Genomic DNA, 5,000 nt, shown 5'->3' on the forward strand with positions numbered 1-5,000 from the left:
TACAAGGCTTTCAAGGCCGGGAACGACAGACAAACAGACAGACAGGGGCGGAGTTCCAAGATGGATGCTCCAGGAGGCATCGTACTCGGGATAACTCATCAAAAACGATAATAAACTAACGTGGAAAGCAAACATTTCATCTCCGTAGCAACAGCACCAACAGCAAACCACAAATCAGCATCAAGAGAGCCACTGCTGCTGCTGCTGCAACAGTGGCCATCGTCGGCACCAACCGTCAAAAGGCCTCTAGGAAGTTCCAATTCCATCGCCTGATTAATTGCATTCCATCGGTCGGTCGGTCGGTTTCGGTTCCAGCGTCCAAGAACCGTCCAGACCGTCCTCCAGTCTCGCCATCAGTCATTGGACGTCTGTCCGGGGGCTCCTTGTTTGCTCTGGCACTGGGCAACAGTGGCTTTTAGAGTCGAGGAATCGAAAATATTGCTTTCGAATTTGCTCAGCCCCGGGTTCCCAGGGGGATCCCCCCAGCCAGACCCAATGCCAGACTCACGTATGGGCCCCACCCCTACTGGCGGAAGCCAGGAAACCCTCAATTCAATTACATTTGCATCCCGCAAATAACCGAGCAACGCTCCATCGGCACACTCTCCTCGGAGCTTCATCGTGACCAGTTCCAGTCTTTTTTCTCTTTCTTTTTTCGGGCCGACACATCCGTCTCCATCCGAAGGCTGGGGGGCTTTACCCCGAGAATTGAATTATCAAACTTCGTCCCATGGCCTCGTTGCTCTCCGGTGGTTCCGGCGTGAGCGGCCACAACCAAGCTCGAAAGCTGTCACCCTGCCACTGCTGCGACTGCTGTTTACCGACCAGCAGCAGTGGCCGTGACAAACTCCCGGCCTGAACTGCCTCTTGTGTTTTATGTGCAGCAGCAGCAGCACCAAAGTGCACACAGGAGCGATATTGACCAAACAGATTTCCTCCATAATGTCCCAGTGGCACCGGGAACAAAGCAAAAAACTGGAACTCGAACACACACACAGACACACGTGCAAAGTACACATGGGCACTTGTGGTTTTATGTGGCAGAACACTCAGCAGGACACTCAGGCGACTCCGGTCAGTAGACTCTGGCGGCCCGAAATGGAGGGACATACAGCGCAGCAGGCGGTACGGTGGTCCACCGTTCTGCTCTCTGTTACGTTACACACACACACACACACACACACACACACGATGCCGAGGATATAGGTGACCGAAGGATGTGAAATCAATATCCGTTTTTAAGCCACAAAACGCAGCATTTCCCACTCTTTGGTGCTTGATGCTGAGCTCCAAAATGTTTCCAACTCCCCAACATGCACATCGTGTCGTGTCGTGTGTGTGTGTGTGTGTGTGTGTGTGTGTGTGTGTGTGTGTGTGTGTGTGTGTGTGTGTGTGTGTGTTTGAGTGATAGTGGAAGCTGGTTGTGCATAAGCATAAGCGGAGATGAGATTACCGTCCATCGAGTCGCATCGAGTCTGTTCATTAAAACCGAACGAAGTGATATCCTTCGATCCGTCGAAAATTAGATGCAAGTAGAAAGAGCAAGAGAGAGAGAGAGATAGAGAGAGAGAGAAAGAGAGAAGAAGAGAGATCCCGTTGCGGATGGTTTTTGACGTTTCGACGATCATGACATTGACGATGACGACCAGTTCCACATCCACAGGAAATCAAGGTTTAATAGAGCGTACAGAAGGAGGTTGCACACAGGGGACTCCGAGAGGGGAACCACCCTGTGCTGGGACACTTAAAATTGGCCAACCAGCCAACCAACCAACCTGTATCAACCAGCAGCAGCAGCAGCATCGACACGGGTTGGCATATCAAGGGGTGATGAACCGTGAGCCGAAATTCAAACTCATTTCCCTCGAATATCCTGTTGCCGGTATGCGGCAACTCATGCTGGTCCCAAGTCATCATGCCATCATCATCGACGGCAGAGCAGATGGTGCGTGTGTGTGCAACACACATTTTCGGCAAATGCACCTCTTCGGTTTCGGTCTGCGCGTAAGGATGTTAAGATGTCGAGGTGCCTTTTCACCGTGACACACACCAGGCGGCATGGTGTGTATTGGCGTACCCGGACCGGTTACCGGATGCACCATATTTCCCTCGACGACGACGACGATGGTGACGCGTTGCGGCAGCAACATGCCAATTTGATGCCATCACACCGGGTACCGGGGCCGTACGGCCATTGATTGAGTTTTCATGTGTCCCGTCTGGTCCCGGTGTTGGTGTTGGTTGCCGGTTAATGCGCTTGCAGTGCCAATTAGACGGAGACCATTTCGGGGCCATTGTGGTTGTGAACCGGTGGCTCTTGAAAGGCCATTCATGATGGGATGATATCGCACGACGATGGATGTGTAACGTATGGTTCGCTGAACGCTGAACGTTTGCGCGCGAAAACAAGGTAGCCCTGTGGTCCGTTCCATCACAGCGTGGTGGTTCTTTTCTTCAAAGCAACCCCTAACCTCAACGCAATTTTGGCAGCTGTCAGTGTCAAAATGTGATTCACCACCGAAAACCACCGGTTGCGATTTGTTTCCATTAAAGTAGGCTCGCTCGCACGGATGCACTACACTGTGCGTGTATGTGCGAGTGTGTGTTTCAAGTTCGTAAACAAATTGATTGAAAGCTAACTCTTCCGTGCCATTTTGGGGCACTCGAACATAACCATCCAACAAACGCACTAATGCAGATGAATTCGTGCCCGCGCAACGGCAAGGTATCGGCGGTGGTCATCATCCCCTCATTCCCCTCCCCAACAACTACAACAGAGATTCCTTTTACAGGACCCAGCAGTACATTATTATGGACTCTCCCCCTCCGAATATAGTAACGCAAAGTGTTTCCCCGGAAATCGGAGAAAGGATAGCATCCGTATCCGTGCAAATGGCGAGTTCCGTGCCGTGGCGTGGAATGTTTCAAAATATCCTTCCAGGAAGGGGATGAATGCTCATCGCATCAACCCCTCTACCGAAACGTTTTGGGGGTGCGCTCTCGTAAACCCATCCCGGAGCCACTCTAGCTAATAAGTGATTTGTCTCATCACTCTCATCGACCGTAGGGTTTCACCTCGAAGCCATCTCATCCCCACGGAAAGGAGGTGGGGGGGGGGGAGAAATTCGCTCCCCCCCCAAAATCCGAGTTGGCTCCAAAGGAGGCCCGAGGACCGATGGTTTCAAGCTGAGTGCTAAGTGAACCAAAATCCTCGGGAATGATGACGATGGCGGTGATGATGATGCTGGGTTGTGCTGGTTAGTGGATTGGCATCCAACCGTGCGCTCACTCCCGTCAGTCAGTCAGTCAGTCAGTCAAGGAAGGTGGAAGCTTCATGATCCGCTGCCATTCCTTCGGTTCCTTCGCATCACATCCAGATAGCCAGCTAGCCGTATGTTCCACGGTCGTTCAGCCCAAACCAGCTCTAGCCATTTGCATTTCGGGCACAATAACAACAACAACAACAACAAGAACAACAAGAAGAAGGATGCCGTCGGTCGGTTACCGCCTCACTGGGCGCTGCAATGGTGCGGATATCCCGGAGCGCAGCAAAGTTGCCACGATGACGCGCCTTTTGACCGGATTGCTTTGGCTGAATGGTTGATGCACACGAATGTGTGTGTGTGTGTGTGTGTGTGTGTGTGCCAGTGAAACCCGAACGTGGGGTTCACTTTGACCACAAAATGCTCCAACATAGAGCCCCGAGGATCTGCAACGTGCACAGAGGACGTCGTCATCGTCGTCGTCGTCGTCATCGTCGTCGTCGTGGCATTCTTCTGGTGGCCAAGAAAAAGAGCATCGTGTCCTCGACCGCACCACTGTGCAGTAGTGGCGACGAATGTGACCCCGGGAATGGGAATGATGCTCGTTCGCAAAGCTCGGAATTGACTTATTCTGCCGTCCACGCAAGTCCACAATTCAGCACCGAGCTTGCGGCTCGGCTCGGGAACCACACTTTGGCACCCGAGGACCCAGAGAGTCAGAGCCAGAGCCGGCCAGGCAGTACGGCGGCGAGTGAGCCGCCCCACCATTCGGAATAACGAAATGCATAACCAATGCATGGCGTACGCTTCGGGGCATGATCCCGCCTCCTGCTCCTCAACCACACCACACACACACACCGCCAGTGGTTCGAAAGAGGATTTACTCCCTTATTCTGTGTCGTCGTCGTCGCCATTGTTTCCCGTGGTGCAGCTCGCATTTCATGTTTCTCGCAATCTCAGCCCCGCTCTGTGTGTGTGTGTGTGGGTGCGGCCGGCGGCCGGCGGCCGGCGTCCGGGTTGGGTTTCGGGTTGGGATTTAATTTCATTAATTTTTCAATCGCCATGATATATGTGTGCAATGTGCATTTTCGTTTAACTTTCAATTCGCTCGTCCCTCGCCGGCTCCAATCCGGCGGTTCTGTCGCCATCAACGGTTGACCACAAATAAGGGTTACTTGCAATCCAAGTGCAGTGCACGCCAGTTCAGTCCCCGCACACACACACACACATACACACAGCCACACAAAAGTGTACACAATTGGCCACTTTATGCCGCAACGCGGTGCTGGCGGATTGGCCAGAGCGAGGGATTAAATGTGGAAATAAAACTGCCACTCAAGATGCAGATTAATGCTTTCCCCTATGTTTAAGGAGGAGGGCTGGCTGGGGTGTGCGGACGGGTGCGAGGTGGAAAGGCAAATGAGCCGAAACCCCTCTTCCTCCATTTCGCGGGAAATCAGGACTACATTATGCGCGCAGTGCAACGAATGCATTTGGGGCGATGTTTGCGGATGCCTGATTTCGCGATGGCGTGGTGCGTGGTTTAAAGGTGGCCGCCTGATGAAGCCGCAAATGTCATAAGCTGAGCTGCAAATGTCATGATGATTGGGAGATATTTTTTTTGTTTTGTTTTGTCTAATGGGTGCGGATGGTGCTGATTGGAAAAGTATGCCATAAGCTGGAGTGGAATGTAGTAAACTGTTTCTTGTTAAGAACTTCTTGAGGCACACGTTCATG

General features: G+C 52.3%; 2 protein-coding genes across 12 annotated transcripts in view; both read right to left on the minus strand.

Moving 5' to 3' along the window:
• Window positions 1-2,175, minus strand: part of LOC125955051 (clavesin-1-like) — a 165,475-nt gene extending 163,300 nt beyond the window's left edge. Inside the window, exon 1 of the mRNA XM_049685887.1 lies at window positions 2,172-2,175. The gene's annotated coding sequence lies outside the window, so the exon portion shown is untranslated. The remainder of the gene's footprint in view (window positions 1-2,171) is intronic.
• LOC125954982 (glucose transporter type 1) overlaps window positions 1-5,000 on the minus strand; it is a 156,444-nt gene that overhangs the window by 44,929 nt on the left and 106,515 nt on the right. The window lies entirely within an intron of this gene.

Source organism: Anopheles darlingi, chromosome 3 (assembly GCF_943734745.1).
Source record: "Anopheles darlingi chromosome 3, idAnoDarlMG_H_01, whole genome shotgun sequence".
Lineage (NCBI taxonomy): Eukaryota > Metazoa > Arthropoda > Insecta > Diptera > Culicidae > Anopheles > Anopheles darlingi.